The sequence below is a fragment of the Castor canadensis genome, chromosome 15 (genome assembly GCF_047511655.1).
Source record: "Castor canadensis chromosome 15, mCasCan1.hap1v2, whole genome shotgun sequence".
Classification (NCBI taxonomy): domain Eukaryota; kingdom Metazoa; phylum Chordata; class Mammalia; order Rodentia; family Castoridae; genus Castor; species Castor canadensis.
In genome coordinates, this window is record NC_133400.1 from 53,597,353 (window position 1) to 53,621,910 (window position 24,558).

General features: G+C 36.5%; 1 protein-coding gene across 10 annotated transcripts in view; it reads right to left on the bottom strand.

Annotated features, from left to right (window-relative positions):
• Positions 1-24,558, bottom strand: part of Znf438 (zinc finger protein 438) — a 190,892-nt gene that overhangs the window by 93,069 nt on the left and 73,265 nt on the right. For 2 of the 10 annotated variants that reach the window (XM_074056199.1, XM_074056193.1), the window contains exon 3: positions 4,745-4,825. The exons of 7 other annotated variants lie outside the window; for them this stretch is intronic. The gene's annotated coding sequence lies outside the window, so the exon portion shown is untranslated. Of the gene's footprint in view, positions 1-4,598; positions 4,683-4,744; positions 4,826-24,558 lie in introns of those variants that run through there. One more of the 10 variants, XM_074056200.1, reaches the window with a different exon arrangement.

Here is a 24,558-nt window from a genome sequence, read left to right on the forward strand (position 1 = left end):
GTATTTGGAATGTTGCCAGGACACTCTCTCAACAGCAAGATACCAAATGCACAGTGATGCAGTCTGGCACACCATACAGTTTGGGTCGAGTTTGAATCTTGCAAAATTGACCAATATTCTTTATGGAAAATTTATAGCAATGCTAAAAAGTGAAATACAACAAAATCTGTCCAAGTCATCTCCTTTAATGTTTGTTTTGATTTTGTTATTGCTTGAATTAAGAATTTCTCAAACTTCTACTGGTTTTTCTACCTATAAACTCAGACTGAATCTCACTAGCTTATTCTCACGACAAGCCCAGATAGACAATAAAACAAGTCAATGTCATATTGTGGATGAGGGAAGTAAAGCTCAGAATATTAAATAATTTATTCAGGATTGTTAGTGACAGAGATGAAACTTGTACTCAAACCTCCTGATCCTGAGTTCACTGATATTTCCCCACAAATAAAATCACACAGACTTACAAGAGCAGGATGTTTAGACAGACAGACCTGCAGTCAAAACCAATTTCTATTGCCAGCTTCACTTTTGGCCTTGGGTAAGTTTTTTAAACCTCTCTAAATCTTAATTTCCTCATTTGTAAAAATACATGTGAAGAACATGGTAGAGTGGGCATGTAATTAAGTGTTTAGTTCCCTTCTCCTCCCTCTTCCTATAGGATCCCTCAACTCTAAGCAGACCATTCATTCTCTGTTTAAACATTTGGGCGATTAGTGAAAACTTAAATTTAGAAAAGTAAGTCAAACGATATGGAAATATTTATGAAATCACAATAAATTCAGTGTCATGGGTAGAAATGACCACAGCAGAAATTGTTGTCATATGTGAACTATTAGAAAATAGCTGAGAAAGTAGTGATTCTTTAAAGATTCATAATGTTAAATCTTTTAAAAGGAGATGGGTCACATCAAAACTTCATGCTTTGAACTTATTCTCTGCTGTCTAATGAATATGGCTCTTTGTCTCCAAACATAAAAAAATCTAAAACACATCAAAGGGCTATGGAATATTTCCAACCTATGATATCATTTGAGACTCCTCAGTGGGGGGTACCAAAGCAGCTATCATGTCCTACTTAGGCCAGGAGCAAAAGAATCACTAGCATCACCTGGCTTGTAAGTGCCACAGGGAAGTAAAAGTTTGGCTCCTGTAAGAATCTGCTCTAATGGCTCAGCTATCCTTCCAGATGAGGATGGGTAGAAGGCACTTATGGATGGAAACCGGCAGGGGAGGACAGTAAATGGTAGGTGAGGAGCTGCCCTGACCACAGCAATGCTCAGGGAGAGACATGAAGCACAGAACAGAGATGGGTACTATAGTTGGGAGGCATGCATAAGTCGCTGGCAGAAAATTAAACAAGTGTCAAATTTAATGCAAAATTATTAAATGCATAGCATGACTGAGAACAGTTTTTCAAATTTCAACGTATTGCTAGAGAACTGTGTGTCAAGTACTACCTTATGCATGTTCTCGGCAGATCTTGCAGTACTAGGGCTGTGCTATTGCATATGTGGGAGGTTATTAAATGCTTTACAATGATTATGTCAAAGGTCATATTCCTCATATACATAACTTCACTTACTATTATGAGTTAGATATGTACATGAGTAGACAATGGTCTTCTTCCATTAAATGCAAACTGGCTAAAATTACTGCTTAAGTTGCGAGGTTGTAAGAGAAAAGAGATCAAATTAATGAGGGTGAAGCTGTATGATCCGTTTATAAAACAAATCATGCTGAGGTCAAGACTGACATCACCAACTCCTACACATCTAAGTGCACTTAAAAATTTGACTTTTCTCTTTTTTTCACACTACCACTGCTCTAATTCAAACTGTTTCCTATTTCTCTTCCACTGTCATGTACTGAGGAATCATTTACCTTGGCAAACATCAATTTGATCATGTCACCCATCTCAAAACCTCTGTGGACTCCTCCCTGCTTGAGGGACAGAGGCCCAACACCTCAGCAAGTCATTCATAGCTCTCTCAAATTTGCCCCATCCTTCTAATTCAAGGGTTTTCAACCATGACTGAACATCACAACCATTACGGGAGCTCTAAAAAATAAATAGGAGTGTGCCCCAAGCCCCAAAAGTTCTACTTAATAGTTTGAGGGACTTGTGGCTTAAAAAAATATCTGGATGACTCTTATGGACTGTTGGGGTCGAACAATTGATCTAATTTTCCTACCTATTATTTCACCCAATATGAACTAACTCTTCTGATCTAGTCAGAAAAGATTACTTGTCTATGTGTCTAGCCTCTATTCGTGCTGTCAATCCAAACTGGAGTATCATTTCCTCTCCAACTTTTTAGTTACAACTTTACCATTGTTCTGAAACTAAGCAACATCTCTCCACTATCTTTGCATCCATGGTTTTTATAAAGATAATAATGATGATGTATTCTGGTAATCCTAAAATTTCTTATTATTCCCATAAAGTATTTTATGGAAATTAATAACATTGTTTTCACTGTGAATGGTTTTTTTAAAAATAGTTTGCTTTCTGTGTTTCAAGCTCCTGAGGGGAGGCAAACTTTTCGTAACATCTTTTGTTCCCACTCCCTACCTGCTAGCATCAACAGACAACAGCATTAAGCATAAAGTGCTCAATACTTACAGACGATTACTGAATAAATTAATGACTGTAAGAAGTGTTTTTTCTTACAGTCTGACAAACTAAACTGTCAACCCTGAGGACTGTTTATGCACACATTGACATGTTTTTCACTAGAAGCATCATTATACTCATGCAGAAATGATAATCACTTATTCACAAAAACTGATGTGATGTCAAATATAGGGGTGATACCTATAAATATGCTTTTTCTATACATAGAAGTATTTTCCATATTTACATATTTCACATGGATGTATGTGTGTGTATATATATACTTATATAATATGTATCTCTATCTATCTATCTATATCTATATATTCTGCTGCTTGTAGAACAAAAAGGAAGAAGTTAAAATAGGTCCTACTCTGTCAATACATGGCTTAGAAAAGACCCTACCATGTCAAAGGACAGATAAAGTCTCATCCTCATTCACTGAGAGGAGAACCAGAGAACAAGTGACCTTTTCCCCTAATTTTCATGACATCAGAGTATCAGGGACTCATGGGTATATGTCTATGATGCAAATTTTGAAAACTGAAAAGCTACTGGTGGGAAAGTATAGAATATGAGTCACTGCCACAGCTCTAGCTCAGCCCAGAACTATAATTTCTCTACAAAACAGTGTTGTACATGGTGGCTACCTATAGTTAAAACAGCACTGGTACTTGGGAGGACTGGCTGAGAAACTAAGCACTATTTATAACACTGTTATGAGGAAAAATGCTTTCAGTACTCTAAACAGCAGAACGAGACATGACCTTCTGGAATTCGGATTATTTCTTAGGTCAGGGACTGACTGCATCTTTGTTAATTGCACTATGGTTAGTATTTTGCTAGGATAAGATGGCAGCCAGGAAAGCATAACAAGAATGAATACTTGCAATGAATACAGGTTGTACAAGTCTATAAGAATCAAAGATGGAGGGGAGGATGGGAGAAAAAGCCAAGGACATATTCACTTACTTACTTAATTTATTAAACAAGTATCTATGCTAAATGCTATGAGGGATAAAAATTAGTCAGACAATTTTGATTTTATAATCTTACAGCTAGGACAGGAGGTATGACAGACACAAACACAAAGGATAATGCTGCACAGTAAAATGTACTACAACACCAATAAAAACAAAACATCAGACCCAGTCAGCACACAAATAAGAAAGAGTTACTGCTTCTAGTTGGAGTAATCAGAGAAAGCTTAGGGAGTCTTATGTGAGATAACAAAGCACAGACAAAACAGCAAGCGGGGAGCAGGGAACATCACAGACAGCAAAAACAGCACAAGTCAAGACAGAGGCATGAAGGACAACCTGAGTTCAGAGAACAGGCAAGAGTGTGGTTGGCTCAAGTGGGGGATGTCTTGGGGAGTGTGATAACAGGCTTTGAATGTCTGGCAAAGGACCATGGATTCCATCCAGCAGGGACTTGGGAGGCATTAAAAGATGTTAAGGGCTGGTGGAGTGGCTCAGTGGTAGAGCACCTGACTTGCAAGCATGAGGCCCTCAGTTGAAAACCCAGTACTGCCAGAAAAAAAAAAGTGTACAAATTACTAAAGTCATTCTATGTGCAGATTTATGTGGCAGCAGAACAGAAGATGGAGAAGAAAGAGAAAATGAATACAGAGACAATTATAAGAGTTGAGACAGGATAAGATGACTTTTCAAAGCCAGGTTTTTAAACAAATTGTCAATAAACATTTAAGGTTTAAGTGTCAGCTAATTAATAAGTTATGCTCTTTAATAAGAACATATAAATCATTTAGAAAAATTGTATAAAAAATTTAAAAACAAAATATTAGCTACAAAGGAGAATTCATTTTGAAAGCACTGTTGGGCACATAGTTAAGTCTTTATAACAAGACTTGACACAAATAGAAGGATGATTTCCAGGTGTTAGTCTCTTATTTAAAATAATACCATGAGTTCAAACTATATTTTAAAAGCATATGAAATTTAGTAAGAAACTACCTTACCACCATTTTCCAAGACTAATGAGTCCATATTCAAGGTGACTATAAGATATTCCAAGCAATTGGAGAGGTATCACGGGTAGTGGACTTAATTCTTTGCTTTTAAATAAATCTTGAGCTGGTGCTAAGATAGATATGAGCAGACTTACTTGAAATTATTTGACTAAGCAAATGTCTTCTAACTTCAAAACTTCCATACTGGATGACAGACACATCCTGTTCATCTTTATCTGAAAGCAAATGTAATGGAAGTAATGAAATTAAAAGAACTTATAGGTAGTTTATAGAAGCCAATTAGATTATTATACCTATAAGGCTATAAAAGAGTTATATGAACTACTATAAAATTGACATTACTTATAATGCATATAATTGTCTTTTTGTTCACTTTAAAATTGATCCAACATTTGCACTCTACACACTATCATGATGAGAGAGGAGATAAGAAGTTGAGTAGGAGACAGTTCTTATCCTCAAAAACTCAGAAATTTCCTAAAGATACAAATGTGAATAATCTCATATTCAAAGCAGATTTAATAAGTACTACAAGTGATACAAGGCACAACAGGATTTTGGAGAGAGTTAATTATACCAGGAAATGTGGGAAGGTTTTGTGTTCTATACTGAATATATATAGAGAGAGAAGAGAGAGCAAGGAGACTGGTAAGAGAGGTAAGGTGTGGAATTCTGGGTTGAGATTATGTTGTAAGAAGTTAAACACTAGCTTCCATTCACTGGGCTTTATCTTATACATAAAGTAAGTCCTCAAGGGTTTTCAGAAGAAATCACATTCAAATTTGTATTTTAAAAAAAATGGCTCTTGTTTTGGAGAAGAAGATGAGTTGCTGTGAAAAGACTCCTTGAGCAGTGAGATCTATTTTGTTTCTGCAGCAGTCAAGATAAGAGGAATCTAGGGCATTTGCAATGGAAGTAAAATGTTAAAAATTCTCTAAGGATGTGTTTCAAATTTAGAATCAGAACCACCCATCAATTATGCAACACTGAGAACTAAACAGTCACCAACCTTGAGTTACACAGTAACAAATTCAGGAGATCCTGGGCTGCAAAAGGACTTTCTTTTTGATCAGAACCATGTGTTGTTTGCATCAACCATAACCTTAAGAAATCAACCAATTCAATGACTCATTTTGTTTCTGACATCCTGTCCAACTTCTAATCAGTAGAAAGACTATCTCATTTTCTCTTTGGAAGTACCACTTCAGGATCATCTCTGTGGTCTCTTTTACTACACCAACTCAATGCAACAGTTTGCTCCTCTCTTAAAGGGTTTATTTACTTGAAGAGGGGATTTTCAGAAAGAATTGATATTCACCAGCGAAATCAGGGAGGAAAAACAAAAGAAAGGGTTTGCTCTCTTTAGGGCAGAAGGAAGACTGAGAAGAAATGAATAGTTACTGGTAACCTGGAAAGACATTTCTGGATGGCAATAAAAGAATAAAACTTTCTACTAATTGGCTGATTTACTTTAAAAAGGAGAAGTGGAATTAGCTAGTAAACTTTACTCTTCTAAGAAGTCTGGCATAAGCTGAATTTTTAACAAGGGTTTTATTGTTGTTATTGATCTCTTTTAAAATCATTTTTAATGCTAGGAAAAGGAAGAAATGGAAAGAAAGAGTGATACATATAGAACAAATTCAAGAGAAGATGGGAGCAAGAACTGTGTTGGAGTTAGCTATGTTAAAGAGAAGAAATAGGTTTTTTTTCCTCTATGATTAGAAAACAAGTCAAGGATGGATGGTAGATGTAGAGATAGTGTATGAATGAAGGAATACTTGAATTTAACAGTGAGAGAAAATATGCCAGAGAAGAGAAGAAAGGAAAACAGAAGGGTTTTTCATTACTTTTGATCTTGGAAAATTTCTGGTTGATACAACTGACGAAGTTTAAAAAAATAGTCCTGATCACTAGAAACTCAGATATATGAATTTGGAGAAGCATTATAATCACATGGTGAGGAGTAGAGAGGATAGCTCCAAGCCCTATGCTGACATCATTAAGGAAGACAGAGCAGAGACCTGGAACTCAGCAAGCAAAATGAGTTAGAAAGGGGAGAGAGTAGTGCAAGATTTAGAAGACAAGGAATAAATAAAGGTGGCATGCTTATCCCTGAATTGACAATGGGGAGCAAAGAGGCATGTCAGCTGTCCTTTAAAATCTAGAACCTAAACAATTACATGCTTTTTTCTTAAGATAGTTGTGGAAAATATTGGTATTGTCTATGAAAAACCAGTTGTAAATTTCTGGACAAGGGAGAGAAGAGTTATGGGGGAAGATCAAAGTTGTAAGAACTTGTTCACAAGAAAGCAAAAGGTTCATATGACATAAAGGTTAGGAAGTAGGTCAGCAGCGAGTGAACTATGGGTTCCATAGGCACACACGTGCCCACACACCCCAACAGAGGGCAAAAAACTGGCCACATGTGGAACCAGTTTGACTTGCCTACCAAACCACTTACATTCTCTAATCATCCACATAGTAAACTCATCAGGGAACTTTGGGTCAATCCAACTTGAAAGGGTAGAAAGACTGGATGCAGATCTACATTGGCTCTTTCACCTAGTTTTCCAGAGTAAATTGACACTTTTATTCTTATCTTGAATAAAGTCTATTTCATAAATGTTCAGAAGGTGAAAAAAGAAAAATGTGGTATAATCAACTGGCCTCTTCAAACTCCACCACAAAGAGGCAAATGAAGTAAATAAAAGAAAGCAATCTGAAGGTAACAATGCGCTGAGAATAGAACTTGGCAGCCACTGTGGCTATCAATGTCTAGAAATATTAAGGATCTAATCCTAAAATCTAGTTAAGTTGAGGAATACTAGAGAAGGGGAGATTTCTAACTAAGGAGTCAATGCCTTTAACAGATACATAGTGCTATCCATAGTTTTTACTTTGTGTCATTTTGGTATGTTGTGTTTTGCAAGGTACTTGCATTTCCTATAAACTGCCAACTGTGTTGACAAACTCTACACTAGAGTGTCTCTAGTGATGTTCCTCTTTTCTCCTGATATTATTCATCTGAACTTTTTCTTGACAATAACAATAAATGACTACATTAATGGCTCATTAGTGTATATTTGCTATATATTTTATTGCTGTTTTAGAATGAGTATACTGCTTCTGCTTATAAAAAAAAAAATTCACTGTGACACAGCCTCAGGAAGGTCCTTCAGGAGGTAGTCCAGAAGTCATAGTATCACATAGACAGTTCCATAGGTGCAATTGTCCCTGAAAACCTTTCTGTGGGATAAGATACGGAAGTAGAAAAGTGGTATCGGGATTCAGATCTTGTGCCAACCTAGGCAAATGTGTGCGTGTGTGTCTTGCTTTTTAGTCTTATTTTGATTAACATGTACTCATTCTACCTATCAATGGAGTTCAGTGTGATATTTCAATACATGCATAAGCTATGCACCCATCAAGTCCAACCTCCCTTTATCTACCCCTCTTCTCTTCCCAACTGCTAGGAATTACTATCTACACTCAAGTTTATCATTTTTCAAATTCTTTCACATATGAAAAAGAACATGTGGTACTTTTTTTTCTGTGTCTGTTTTATTTCGTGTAACTTAATGTCCCCAAGTTTCATCTATTTTGCTGAAAAAGACAGGGTTACATTCTTCTTTGTGGCTGAATAATATTCCATTGTGTTTGTATACCACATTTTCATTAGCCATTCATGTGTTGATGGGCACCTAGATTGATTCCATATCTAGATATCATGATAAACATGGGCAAGTAGGTATCTCTTTGGTATGCTGATTTTCCTTCTTTTGGCAATTTTTCATTTTTTGAGGAACCTCCACCTGTTCTCCATATGGCTGAACTAATTTATATTTGCACCAAGAGTATATGCAAGTTGCCTTTTCCCTACTCCTTCCCATCATTTGTTGGTTTTGGTTTTTAGATAACAGCCATTCTAACTGGGGTAAGATGATGTCTCACTGTAGTTTTGATTACATTTCCCTGATGGCTAATGACATTGAGCATTTTTCTTATATTTGCTGGCCATCTGTATTTCTTCTTTTAAAAAGCATCTATTCAGATCACTTGCCCATATTTAAATTATATTACTTAGTTAAGTTCTTTGAGTTCCTTACATATTCTGGATATTAATCCTTTGTCAGATGAAGGGAAGGCAAGTATTTTCTCATTCTGTAGGCTATTTCTTCACTCAATTGTTTCCTTTGCTGTCCAAAGTTTTTTGGTTTGATGTAATTTTTGCTTTTGTTTTCTGTACTTCTGGATCATATCTAAAAAATTATCGTCTATATAAATGTTTTAAAATTGTTTCCCCTATGTTTTCATCTAGTAGTTTCAGGATTTCATGCCTTAAATATTTAAGTCTTTGATCCATTTTGAGCTGATTTTTGTACAGGGGTAGTGACAGGGGTCAAGTTTCAGTGTTCTACAGATGAATATCCGGATTTCCTACCACCATATTAAAGTGGCTGTCCCTTCCTCTTTTGCATGTTTCTGTTGCCTTTGTTGAAAAGAAGTTGGCTATAGACATTTGGGTATATTTCTGAGATGTCCGTTCCATTTCATTAGTCTTATGTTGCCTGTTTTTATTCTGTATATAATAACCATAAAACCAAGACTTATGCTATTTTCTCCCAGTGAAGTCCCATGCTTCCCTCTATTAAGACAAGTAGGGTGAGAAGCTGATAGCTTCATTCCAACTAGTATAATATAAAATTTCTCAAAGATAAGAACTGTGGTGTACTGCAGCTGCACTTATTCCCACTCCATGGACCTTGCCCCATAACAGGCAAGGCTGAAGAGATTTCACTGCACATTTTCAGACCAACTTCCCAGCCTCCCAAACTGCTCCCAGGTTCAGTAACCATCCCATGGTGCAAACTAGCTGTGTGTTGATGACTCTCTAAGTCCAAATTCATCCTGCTAGACTATGTGGTCATCAAAACTCCAACAGTTTTTCCATCTCTTAGAAGGGAGTCTCACTTCTAAGGCAAGCTTGATCCTCAGACAGTAGTCATGCTGAGCAAATTCTTCAGTAAAGATTGCTAGTAATTTCAGCTCATAGGGACTTTTCTTTATGAAATTTCAGTTTGTCTATTTCTCTTTGCTTTCATAGCTCTCTGCCTGAAGCATGATTGTGGTGGATTTGAAAGCTGACACAAATATTTTGACAATTTTTCCCATTTGCAAGTGAACATATGTTCCACCCCTTTTGTGAATCTGGGTGACCTCTGTGTCTTCTTTGGCTAATACAATATGGTGGATATAGCATGATACCAGTTTCTGGACCTAGACCTTAAGACGCAGACAGCTTTAACCTCGTCTTAAAATAAACTGAAAGTTCTGAGCTGCCACCGAAGAGGGTGACCTTGATTTGTTTGGTTTTTTTAAGGCCTTTCATTTTATCAATGTTTTTTATTATTGGACTTTAAATTTTTTTTCAATTTTATAATTTCTACTTTTTTTTGGCCCTCTATTTACTTTGGGTTTGCTTTGCTTCTGTTTCTTCAAGTTTATGATGAAAGCTCAGATAATTTATTTTAGACCTTTCTTCTTTTCAAATCTGTGTAGTTTTCTCTAAGTACCAGGGTAGCTATACTCCATAAATATTGATGTTTTATTTTCATTCACTTAAAAATATTTTCAAAATTTCTTGTGATTTCTCTCTAACCCATGGTTTATTTAAAAGTAAGTTGTTGGACTGGTGGAGTAGATCAAATGGTAGAGCACCTGCCTAGCAACTGAGTTCATACTCCAGTACTGCCAAAAAAAACCCTCCAAAAAGTTGTTAACTTTCCACATATTTGAGGGAGGGGTTCTACTGCTATTAATCTCTAATTCAACTTTTTTGTGCTGAGAGAACAAACCCTGCATGACTTTAATCCTTTAAAATCTATTGAAGCTTATAATTTAACATACAACCTACTCTAATGAATATCCCATGTGTGCTTGAAAAGAATATGTATTCTGCCATTGTCAGGTACAGTGCTCTACAAGTAGCAAATAAGTCCAACAGGTTAACAGTGTTGTTCCAGATTTATATATTTTTTTTACCAACACTCTGCATAATCACTACCAATTCCTGAGATAAAAGTGTTAAAATATGTAACTATACAGTAGATTTATCTATTTTTTCTTGTTAGTTTTTGTTTCATGTATTTTAAAGCTCTAGTATTGGGGCTCAGACATTTAATTTCTCATTCTGATTGATTCTTTAATCATTATGAACCATTTCCCAATATTATTAACACTATTCCTTATTTTGAGCCATATTTGCATGGTTTATCATTTCCAGTTCTTTTGCTGTAACCTGTGTTTCTATCTGAAGAGGATTTCATGTAGGCAGTATGAGCAGTAGTCCTGCCCTACTCAGGTTTTCACATTCCACTGATCTCTACTATTGGCTTATTAAATATACATAAATCTTTGCAGTTTTAGTGGTTACCGTAGTGTTTAAAATATGCATCTTTAATTTGTCACAATGTAACTTCAAATAAGTTACCATTTCATATAACACGTAAAGACTTTATAACAGAATGTATTTATTTCTTTTATCCTGACTTTTGTTCTACTGTTCTCATAGCTCAATTACTAAATGGTTGGTCAAATTGGAAAAGCTGTACATAGGTGCCCTGGTTGATAGTCCCAGGTAAACTGCCTGGAAAGTGATTAGAGCTGTCTGGGATTCTGCAAACCTCACTCAGCCTATCCTCCAGATAAAGGTCAAGAAGTGACCTCAGCTGGTACCATGAGGAACCACCACCAGCTGACCCTGCCCCTTTCCAGACTCACAAATTGTGAAGTACAATAAAATAGCCACTGCTATAAGATTGTTTTAAGGTAATTAGAATTAGGAACAGAGACACTTTTAGGCCTTAAGATACTGGCAATTTCTACTTTCTATCTTTTGGTAATTTTCTCTAAGAGCCCCAACTCTAAGAATCAGACATCAAAAGTCTGACTACCTTGAAACAACTGCACTGCAAAGGCCACATGAATCCAGTCTTCCATCTCTGTCCAGGCACCATCTATATGTGTATCTTGAATCCTCAAGAGCAATCCATTGATCAGTTGAATACCACCCATTGACCTCAGCCAACACAACATGTTACACAAAAATCACCTATTTGAGACCTGTAGGTTGAATTTGCAACCTACAGAATCATAAATTGAATAAAACAGTTGTCAGTTTAAACTAAGTACTGGGATAATATATTATGCAATTACATATCATTGTAACATGGTACTTTCAATTTGTCTGTTTTTTTTGGGGTTGTTGTTTACAGTACTAGGGTTTGAACTCATAGCCATGTGCTTGCTAGGCAATCACTCTACTACTTGAGCCACACACCCAACCCTTTCTCATCTTTGTTGTTTTTTAAAGGGTCTCAGGCTTTTTGCCCAGGGATAGCATTGGATCATGATCCTCCCACCTACACCTCCTAAAAAGCTGGGATTATAAATGTGCCCCCCAAACCCAGATGGTTTGTTAAAATGGGGTCTCTTGCCAGTGCTGGCCTTGAAATGTGATGTGGTCATTCTGAGTGACGTTAGCCTGGCTCAAAAAACCAAAAAATCGTATGTTCTCTCTCATATGTGGACATTAGATCAAGGGCAAACACAACAAGGGGATTGGACTATGAGCACATGATAAAAGCGAGAGCACACAAGGGAGGGGTGAGGATAGGTAAGACACCTAAAAAACTAGCTAGCATTTGTTGCCCTTAACGCAGAGAAACTAAAACAGATACCTTAAAGCAACTGAGGCCAATAGGAAAAGGGGAACAGGTACTAGAGAAAAGGTTAGATCAAAAAAAATTAACCTAGAAGGTAACACCCACGCACAGGAAATCAATGTGAGTCAATGCCCTGTATAGCTATCCTTATCTCAACCAGCAAAACCCCTTGTTCCTTCCTATTATTGCTTATACTCTCTCTACAACAAAATTAGAGATAAGGGCAAAATAGTTTCTGCTGGGTATTGGGGGGGGGGAAGGGGGCGAAGTAGGTGGTAAGGGAGGGGGTGGGGGCAGGGGGGAGAAATGAACCAAGCCTTGTATGCACATATGAATAATAAAAGAAAAAAAAAAGAAATGTGATGTGGTAAATAGCTGAGATTATAAACATAAGCTACTGTCACTGGTGCTGGTTTTTGTTTTTTGAGTTTTTGCAGGTACCACAATGTCCTGCTACTACCTTCTACAATGTAACTGGCAGTAGAAGCTTAGTTGCAGTTATTGGGCAGAAGCAATCTGCAAAGTTGATTATAAGGTAAAATTATTTCTTAGATACAAAAAGGCTAGTTTCTGAAATATAAAACAACTTAACAAACATCATTAACTCAATAGTAGTTATAACCATTTTCTTCTTACTAAATAAAATTACTGAACATATATAATCAAGTCAAAGAATTCATGCTCAGGCTGTCATTTTGTTCACTTAACAAATGGTTATTTAGATACTTTCTCATGACTGAAGCAAGAACAGGATTACAAATATAAAGTTAAAATCACTGATAGTAGTCTAAAGCAGCAAGTTTCAAACACAATATTCAAAATACCACTTGCTTAAACTGTGAAGTACATAACTTCATGTTACTAAAGTGACAAGCAACATTTATGTACATATGTATAGGCAAGTATGTGTGTATGAGCATGCATGCCTTGACATCCCTTTTTTTTTCTTCTTAAATGAAGGCGCACCCAGTCCAGATGTCCACTGCAGCATTATACAGCTAAAAATCTGGACACAACTTAAATACATGCTAACAGCTAAGAAGGCTAGAGGGAAAAAAGGAGTCTTTAATTTTTATTCTATCATATTGTGTACTTGGCATGTGAATTGAACTTTTATAAATGTTTTATGACAAGCATGAATCGCTCCTGCAAACAATGCATCCACGCTGAACTTACTGGTCATGTTCTGCTGCCTTTAGAGCCGATAGATCCCTTTGACCTCTGTGCTGGGCAACAGCCAAACACTGCATCAGCATGTGGTTCCACTCTCAGGTGGGAGATACTCTACTCATACACCTTTCCTTCTCAGGCTCTCCGGCTTTTCTAAGGGCACCCTAATCCTACCCCTAGCCCTGCTGCTGCAAATGGCTCCATATCTACCTACAACTGAGAATAATCATACTCCAAGTATTTTCCTGCAAATAAAATGCTAGACTTACTGCTACTCAGTTTTCACTGAAATTTTCTGGCTGATGGCTACTTAGTCCAGCCATTCCCTACCCTAAACATCTCTCTCTGGATTAAGTCATAGCAGCCAAGAGCAGCACTCCTCACCTTGTCCTTTTACTCCCTTTCTGTCTCTTTACCCAGCAGGATGGCATTTATTGAAGGACTCTGATGTGAAGCCACCAGACTCTACTGAAGGGCGGTTACAGAGACAAGCCTGCAGAAGACAGTCTTTAGTTAATTACTGGAAGAATGCTGTTGTTTACTGGGAGAACACAGTTGATTACACTGCACAGTGACTAACAGGATACATTTTTCTTTCAATTACAGCCATTAGATTTCTAAAATGCTCATAAATTTTGATATTGTGTACACTAGAAAATACAACTGTTCCTGTAAGAGGCTTCCTTAGAGAGCTTCGAGCAGAATTTGTGATTCACCCCAAGTAAATGCAGGAACTCTTATAAGTTGCATTGTGTGTCCTTCCCTTACTCCATTTGTTCCATGTTTATCATTTTTAGTATTAATACCATAAAATCCACCCACTGAATGTGGAGAGTTCAATGATGTTTTAGTCAATTTACAGAGTACAATCATCACAATCTAGTAATAAAATATTCCCACCTCCCCAAATTCCCTTGAGTTCCTACACAGTCAATCCATGTTCCTACTCCCAGTACTTTGCTAACCTTTCTTTCTGTATCAGTTTCCCTCTTCTAGACATTTCATGTAAGTGGAATCATATAACATGTAGGCTTTTGAGTATGGCTTCTTTTGCTTCATACAATATTTCTGAGGTTCATTCATGTTGCAGCATGTATCAGTATTATTTTCCTTTTTTACTGCTGAATACTGGTCCAATGTATGGATATATCACATTTTCTCTATTTACCAGTTTATAACATTTAGACAGTTTCTTGTTCTTGTCCATTATGAATAATGATGGTATGAACATTACATATGTATCAACATATTTTCATATCTCTTGGGTAGATTCTAAGAAGTGTAATTATTAGGTTTTATGGTGCAATAATTCATTTCCTATGTCAAGTTGGCTACCCATATTGCACAATATTTGGTCAAACATTATTCTGGATGCTTCTATGAGAGTATTTTTGGATGAGATCAATTTAAATTTGTAGACTTTCATTAAAGCAGAATGTCATGGCATCCACTATGTGGGTGGGCTTCACCCAATCAGTTGAAGGCCTGAATAAAACAAAAGGCTGACCTTCTGGAATAAAAGGGAATTCCCATGCAGACTACCTTCAGACTTCATCTGCAATATCAGTTCTTCCTGGTTTTCCAGTCAACTGCCTTTGAATTCTAACTGCAACTTTCCTGAGTCTATAGCCTGCTGGCCTCCCCCATCAGACTTACCAAGCCTCCACAACTACATGACTCTGTTCCTTAAAATAAGTTTCTTACTATACATATCACAACCTATTAGCTCAGTAGAGACCTCTGACTAAAACATGACAAATTCATTTAACTTTTAAAGAAGCTGCCAAACTCTTCCAAAATAATTGTGTGGTTTTACACTCCCAGTATGTGTAAGAGTTCCTTCTTCTCCACGTTCCTGCAGGTGCTCTGCTGCCATTCCGCCAGCCCCACTCCACGTTCCAGATGCTGTGTGGTACACGTCTTTTTTATATTATACCTGTCCTTGGGTATACAGTGGCATCTCACTGTGTTTTGAATGTGTGTTTTCCTAATGACTAATATGTTGACTACATTTTCATGTGTTTATGTCTTTGTTGATGACATGTCTATTTGACACTTCTGCTAATTTTAAAAATTGGATTATTTATCTTCTTTTTATTGAGTTATAGGGGTTCTTTACGTGCACTGGATAGAACTCTTTTGTCATACATAAGCTGAAATTATTTTCTCCCAGTCTGTCGCTTGTTATTTCAGTTTCTCAACAATGTCTTTTGAAGTAGTAAGGTTTTATTTATTTATTTATTTATTTATTTATTTTGCAGTACTGGAGTTTGAACTCAGGTCCTTGTGCTTTGTAGGCAAGCACTTTACCATTTAAGTCATGCCCCAGCTCTTTTTGTTTTTTTAGTTATTTTTAAAGATCAGGTCTTACATTTTTGCCTGGGCTGACCTCAGACCATGATCCTCTCAATCCCTGCCTTCCCAGTAGATGCAATTACTGGTATGAGCCACCATCCCAGCCAATGTTTTAATTTTAATGAAATCGAATTATCTTTTTTCTCTTATGAATCCTGCTTTTAGGATCATGCCTAACAACACTCTGCCTAGCCCAAAGTCATGAACTTTCTTCTATATTTTCTTTCAGAAGTTTTATAGTTTTAGCTCTCAGACTTAATTTCATAGTTCATTTTGAGCTAATTTTTTTGTGTGGTTGATTTTTGTAAGGAAGTATTTTACATATAGATATCCAATTATATCAGCACCATATGTTGAAAAGATGGTCCTCTCTGTATTTAACTGTCTTAGCAGCTCTCTCAACAACTATTGGACAAAAATGTAAGAATTTCTGCTGTCAATTCCATTCCATTTCTCTACATACTTGCCTCATGCCAGTGCCAAGCTGTCATCAATACTCTCACTTTAGAGTGAGTTTAACTGGGAAGTATAAGTACTCTGATTTTGCTCTTTTAGCCATTTATTTTAAATTTTTATTTGATCCTATTATATTATATGCACTGGATACTACCTTAAATCTTTTATTAGATAAGATAAATCTAAACATAAAAATTAAATAAGCTATATTTAAAAAGTGTTTTTTCAAAAGAACCTAGTCCTCTTAAGATGTGAATGACTGTAAACTTAAGTCTCCCTCTCACATCCACAACAGCAAACTTTATTGAGTGAATGCTACAAAATGCCAGACACTGAGCAAAGTTAGGTGCTAAGGATACAGAACCAAATAAGACACAGTTCTCACTTAGCACATAAGTAGGGAATGATGGCACAGTATATTACTAGCAACTACAGAAACATGTATAAGATACAGTGGTAGCAAGAGCAAGGGGTATTTGCTTTAGCTAATCAGATTCCCCTTACTTCATTTAACCTCATTCCTGAAAAAAATAGTCTAGAAATTTTGCTATTAAGACAGAGAGGCTAGTAGTTACAAAAGCTTGTATAGAAATAAGCAATCCTTTTGAAAAATAGAGGTTCCCACAACTAGTTTAAGTCACTTGCTTTTCATTTTTAAGGTTACAAGAGGAATTTAGATTAATGGGAAAAAACATACAAAGCAGAAGTATTTATAATAAAAAGGGAATGTCTCATTTCACCTCTACCCGGCCCTTCTCTTCCTCCTAGAGGTAGCTTCCATTATGTTGGAAACTCTTGACATCATTCACAGTAGTGTAAGCAACTGATCAAAACATATGTGTGTGTGTGTGTGTGTGCGCGCGCGCGTGTGTGTGTAACTTCATAGTGACAATTCCAGAAACTTTTCTACAGGAGATTTTAAATGTTCTTTTTTTTTAAATTAATGTTTTGCTTTTTTTGGTGAGACTGAGGTTTGAACTCAGGGTTTCATGCTTACAAAGCAGGTGCTCTACTGCTTAAGCCACACCTACATAAGTGTTCTTAAAGAAGATAGGAAGTAAGTTAGAAGGAAGACAGAGTGGACATTTCCAAATTCAAATAAATTTCGAAAATACTAGGTTAAATAAAATGGCAATATACACTGATTCTCTCAATTTTCTTAAAAGTAGCTGACTACCAAACCCTTTAGTTGTAAATTACCTATTAATATCTTGAAAGACTAGATCTTTGCAAAAATATACTGCAGAAAGCAAGTTAGTTATAGTTTCTCCTTAATTGTCGCACTGGCAGCAATTCACAATTTAACTAATGTGAATATTCAAAAATATGCTTGGGGGAGTCACATAGATTCACTTGGCCAAAAGACTACAAAAATAAAGTCAGCAGAATGCTTTAAAATTCTTTTTTTTTAATATTTTATTTTATTTTATTTATATGTGCATACAATCTTTGGGCCATTTCTCCCCCCTTCCCCCCCACCCCCTCCTTTACCCCCCCCACCCCCTTGCTACCAGGCAGAAACTATTTTGCCCTTATCTCTAATTTTGTTGAAGAGAGTATAAGCAGTAATAGGAAGGACCAAGGGTGTTTGCTAGTTGAGATAAGGATAGCTATACAGGGAGTTGACTCACATTGCTTTCCTGTACATATGTGTTACATTCTAAATTAGTTCTTCTTGATCTAACCTTTTCTCTAGTTCCTGGTCCCCTTCTCCTATTGGCCTCAGTCGCTTTAAAGTATCTGCAGTAGTTTCTCTGCATTGAGGGCAACAAATGCTATCTAGTTTTTTAGGTGTCTTACCTATCCTCTTATCTTTCTTGTGTGCACTCGCTTTATCATGTGATCAAAGTCCAATCCCCTTGTTATGTTTGCCCTTGATCTAATGTCCGCATATGAAGGAGAACATATGATTTTTGGTCTTTTGGGCCAGGCTAACCTCACTCAGAATAATTTTCTCTAGTTCCATCCATTTACCTGTGAATGATAACATTTCATTCTTCTTCATGGCTGCATAAAATTCCATTGTGTACAAATACCACATTTTCTTAATCCATTCATGGGTAGTGGGGCATCTTGGCTACTTCCATACTTTGGCTATTATGAATAGTGCTGCAATAAACATGGGTGTGCAGGTGCCTCTGGAGTAACCTGAGTCACATTCTTTTGGGTACATCCCCAAGAGTGGTACTGCTGGATCATACAGTAGATCTATGTTTAGATTTTTGAGAAACCTCCATATTTTTTTCCAGAATGATTGTACTAGTTTACATTCCCACCAGCAGTGTAAAGAGGATTCCTTTTTCTCTGCATTATCTCCAACACCTGTTGTTAGTGATGTTGCTAATGATGGCTATTCTAACAAGGGTGAGGTGGAATCTTAGTGTGGTTTTAATTTGCATTTCCTTTATTCCTTTATTGCTAGGGATGGTGAGCATTTTTTCATGTGTTTTTTTGGCCATTTGTAAAATTCTCTTCTCTATATTGGAAAACTTGGCTTCGTTTCTGCACTGCTTTATTTTTCCTTGGTATAATAAAGAAGAAAAGCAGTGACAAAGTTTGACTCTAAAATTACATAATTAATTGTATGTGTTTTTTAAAGTAAGTACAATAAAAGGATCTCAATATAAATTCTATTTTTAATTTGGCCTACAAAAAACAAAAATTATGATTAAAATGACTTGATATTAATATAATTGCTGTCATAAAAACACCTGTAAGAGGTTGATAAAACTGCTATGACATTATATTTAGCTATAGTGACTACAGCTGTGCAAAAAATAGTGAATCTGGAAATATCCTCTTATATGTTAGAATTCACATCAAGGTATCTATCACTGAGCAGTAAGCAGTTAAGCTTGCACTGAGATCAGATGGCCCTTTGTAGTCACAAGTGGTTACTTTTTAGTATATCTTCTTATTTCTATCTTTCTGCTGAAACTTCAACTGGAGAACAATTTGGGAGGCTTCCCTCCTGAAGTGATTTTTACAGTAGTCTAAAGGAATTACATGCCCTAGATGGAAGCTTTTCTAAAATTCCACTTCAGGAGAATATATAGGACAAAGAAGTTGCTGATAGAGAAAAGTCTCCACCACACACTTAAGCTTTTTTGTTGTTCCTTCATTCTGGGAACAGGACGTGTGACCCTAAGCCATCTGCTTCTTGTTCATGCCTCACTTAGACACAGTCATATTTAATGGACCTGAAGTTACTGTTGGACTTGACTAGCACACATGTCCTGTTCACTGAGAAGTCTAGGCAATTTTAGATGGCAGGCATATAAGACTGTACACATCCTTGGAGAGTCACAATAACAGGCACAATGCAGTTTAGATTAACTTTCTACAAGTAGCTGCTGACTGACTGAAACTGCTATTCGGTGCTCTTACTAGGAATAGTTAATCTTTGGGGAAAATATGTTTTTCTATTATAGAAACAATGGATTTGCTTCTTAGAACATGTTCACAGATTATTTATAGTTTAAGTAATTGATGACTGACTACATGTCATTTTTTTCCCTATGGAAGAGCAATGTCATGGCTTGACCAGTGAAGTATAAATCACCTAAGGACCTTGTTGTGAAGGTATTAACTGCTTTGACAAAGGAATTTTGAGGAGTATCTAACATTTGAGACTAATAGAAAGGGTGAGGGTAGCATATTTAGACATGCAACAATCAGGTACTTGTGGAACAATCGAGAATCTGCAAAAGTGATTTGGCAGTGCCACCTATTCATTCAACAAACCATTACTGAAACCCTGTTATGTATCATGCTCTGCAATACACTGGAGAGAGCTAAGGGTGAATAAGAAACAGCAACATTGATACTGAATCACCAAAGATTCAAACAGAATGAATCTCAAGATTCACCTACTCATGTCCAAGTAAAACTGTATCATATGTGGTTAAGGTGCATTGAAAATATCTTTTCTCATTGCTTGGATCAGCAGATAGTCTAATTTGCTTAAGCATCAGCAAACAAGCTGTCTTGTCTTCAAAGAGACTTTTTAATTTCTGCCACCTAACCCCTAGGGTCTTATGCTATATGCAGCATCAGCAAGTGTACACCTAGAGCCATGTTTAAAAAGCTCATCGCCTGAGACTCGGCAGTGTGGCACAGGTTCCCCCAGCCTTGTCAATTCACAAACAGCTGCAGGCACATTCCTGTGCTTCACAGCATAGTGCTTTCTTCTAAAACTTAAGAGGGACAGGTAAAAATAGAAAACCTTTGGCTAACCACAAAAATGTATGATTTTAAACTGTAGAATCAAAATGAGTTTCTATATACTTTAAAAGCCGGATAAAGAGTAAGAAATAAGTATCTCCCCTCTGCTCAGCTAGAAACTTCTAAATTGACTATGAAAGAGTTGGAAATGTGGTTTTAGCTGAGCAACTTTGTATCTGAAACAACTTTAAATGGTCTAAGTAAGTCAATAGTGAGATGGGAGAGCCAAAATTCACCCTTGTAAAATCACAATCCATCTAACCAATGTGTTTTAGAAGGAAGAATGTAATCTTTAAAAGATCAGTAGAGTTTCATTCAACCGGAAATTCATAAAACCAGGAATCAGTAGATTCAAAATCCACACAATTAATTTGACAACAAACTCGGTTGCCAAATGTTACTGCTCTGTTGTTTTAAATCAAAGGGTGTTCCTCTAGGATTGCAAAGGAATGAGTTTAGCCTATCTCATGGAGAAGAAGTGTTATCTACTATTAACAACAGGAGGCTCGCCTACATAATCACCTGGGACAAACTTGGCCAGTGCAAGCAGGCTAGATAGTTAAAGAAGCCTGGGAATGTTTAACATCAAGAAAGGAATTACACTCAGTAAGATCAGAGGGAATTACACAGGAAATGTGAACAGTAACCCTTTCATATCTTTGGACCTCCTCCTACTGCTCATGATAAATGAAGTTTGGCCGCCTTACAGTTACATGAGTACAGAGCCAAGAGCAGAGCAGGACTGGGGAAAAGAGATGTTTTGTACATGCACACATTCACAGCACACCATAAATTCATAAAGACATGATAAAATCATGCTACTCTAGAAAACAGCCTTTAGATTTTAATTTTAATTGCCACATGTGCACTGTATCACTGCCTTATCCAACAAAATACCAAGTAAAAATTCCAAAGAAAATAAGAATCAGGCAGAAGTGGGGAGATGGAGTAGTTGGCAGATTCATCTTAAATAGGGAAGTGTGGCTCCTTGCTGACCAACAAATGGGTCTCCATCCTGGATTACATTTAAACATCTTGTTCCCAGTCAGTCTGTAGGAGAAAGCATTCTTTCCACAATAAATAATATACAATCCAGTCAACAATTCTTACTCCATCCTTTCACCTACTCTATGTAAACATTTCTTCAGTATTTTAAGCCAGAGGCTTAGACAATCCAACTGACTATCAACTTTTTAAGAGTAGCTTGGCTACAGTCAAGGCAAGTTAAAATACTTCTAGTTGCTAATTTGGAAAAGCAGATGTGACTATGCAAGATCTGAGACACCTTTAGAAACCCCTGGTTGGGATCAAGAAAACAAGACACACTTACCACATCTGCCTGCTGGAAAAGGGGAAATGCTCAGTTTCCATAAGCAGGTGCATTTAAGGGATTACTAATTAAAACAAAGAGTCTTCAGGTCAAGAGGTCATGGGTAGGGATAATAAAATATGATAGAGAACATAAGTGATACTTTGAAATGGTAAATATAAACATGGAATGGAATTTCTTAGATCCCTTTGAAAGATTTAACTGTTTCCACTGACATATGTTCAGGACAGAGGTGGTTTGCTATAAAGACCAAAAAAAAAATGAAAGTGAATACACAGATAGCAAAGCAAACCACCAATAAAAGCCAAAATATTTAGCTTTTTCAGAACTATCCAGAAAGTGGAACAATAAAACTAAAGGACTTTTTCCCCCCAGCAAAGTGCCTTGGAAGACACACATAGTCTTCTTCAAGGAACAGCCTATATCCATACCGTTTTCATACAATAAATGGCATGGTGAGATTTAAAATAGCAAATGAGATTTAAAATTGTAAACTGCTTAGTTACTTTAAACAACTAAAATCTAACTTCTCTAGCACTGACTCAGATATGCAGTCTCAAGACTAGAAGAAGGGTGCTCATTCTTTCCATGGATTCTGAATTGGACCACAATTAAATCAGGAAAATATTAGCAGAATGGGAAGAAAGAAAACAATAAACAAACATGAATAATATGCCAGACTTTGGATTCACCTTCAACTCCCCATTAGAATGTGGAGCCCAAAGTCCACAAATGCAAACTCAGTGGGGCCCAATCTCCCCTTGTGGCAATGCACAAATTCTGGATGTGGAGATTGCTAACTACCATTAGCCCATATGCTGGTTTACGAAACATAAAAACCTCCCTTGAATAACCTTCCTCAAATGTTATTCAAGGTCTCAAATTAAGGTTTATAACCAAAAAGTAACCAAAGCAAGACAATTTGACTGTTTTTCAGAGTTCCACTATGACATGATTTATTAAATATTTTATAAGTGGATAGGTATTACACTTTTAATCTTGAAGACAGAAGATCAAAAATGCCTATGAACACTAATGCTTTGCTGGGAGTGAAATGATATTTACTGGGACCTTCAGCATAGTTTCTTTTCTTCAGAGTTACTATAAATGATCTTTCCTTTTCTAGCATTCAGCCAAAAGAGATGCTGACTGATATATATTAGACCTTCAATATCTCTTAAATGACTCAGCAATAGGGCTTCTTTTCTGTATTCTGAAAATAACAGAAACTTAATATAGTAAAATCTTTCAAGTAATAAAGAATAGAAAAAAAGCAAGTTAAGTCCACTAGTAAAAGAGGCAAATGGTAGAGGCTTTGACAGCAGTTAAGACAATGAAAATAATAAGAATACCACCTAATAATAAGAATAGCACCTAATAAGTGCTGCACATTTGTACAGCACTTGGCACTGCACAAAACACTATATGCGTTCTCAAACACACTACTGTATGAAGTGGACAGGATTCTTATCATTTGATTAAAACAGTATTAAAGAGGTTTCTGCTGCTAGTTAAGCAGGTAGCTAAGCAGAAGAGCTGAAACTTAAACTTTTCTGATTTCCCTCACTAAAGTTTCTTTACTTTTTAATGGAATGTTGAAAATATGCTTATCCCAACTCCCAAAACAGGGTATACATAATAAGCATAACTTTTTTTTGCTCAACCCACCCAATACCATTCCCTTTCTACCAATTCTCATAAAAATCTGAGTTTCCATGGCAGCAGGCTTTATTTCTCACACCAGTATGACCAAAGGCACAACAAAAGGCATCTTTCAAAATTAAAACTCCTTCAATCTAGGAATGATCCTCTAACTGTCTCCAAAATAAGGACATCATGACAGGCAGAGGTTTTTAAAACCATTACCTAGTGAGGAAATGTCTGGGTAAGTGTGTTCCTCAGAATGAGTCAATTATGATACATACTACCTCTTCATTCCTAAGTCACACAGCTACTATCTCCAGGCACTGGACAAGCAAGCAAAGACCTGAGTCCAGGGAGTTGGTAATGTCCAGCTGCACAAGAAAAACAAAACTAACACAACTAAGCTATATTCTTACTGATAAAAAAAAATCTTTCTAAATGCTTAGCTCTGAAATCTTACAGAAAAATGCTAACCTTTTCTGTAAATTAATGAGAAGCAGCAATTTCTCAAAAGGTGTATTTCTATAATTTCAAATAAAAATTCTAGATATAATTTGTGGCTAGTACAGAACAATCCAATCATCACCATACCATCACCATCTTAATTGGCAGTTTTGTTGCTAGAAAATGGGAAATGCATGGATCAATATTTTTTTCCTCCCAGATGCTAATCCACAGCCTCATTAATATGAAACGGCTATACCTGCAGAAACATTAACAATGGTTGCTCTAACCATTGTTAGAGCAAGGTTTACTCCCTTGTTTGTATAAGTTTTCAGAAGTCTTAGGGACTCTAGGAGTCTGAAGAAATATGCAACTTGAGGCTGCTGAGTTCTTATTCTTTCCCATACATTCTATTTGCTCTCCCTTGTAGACCTCCATGTACCTGGTACTCCAGTTACCTGCTTATTCATCTACCCCCACACACACCAGACTATAAGTGCCTTGAGAACAGATTCTTCTCTAACTTACCTTGTTGTACCATCATCTAGTATAACTCCTTGCACAGAGTAACTGCTCTAAAAGAACTGGATGAAACCTAATA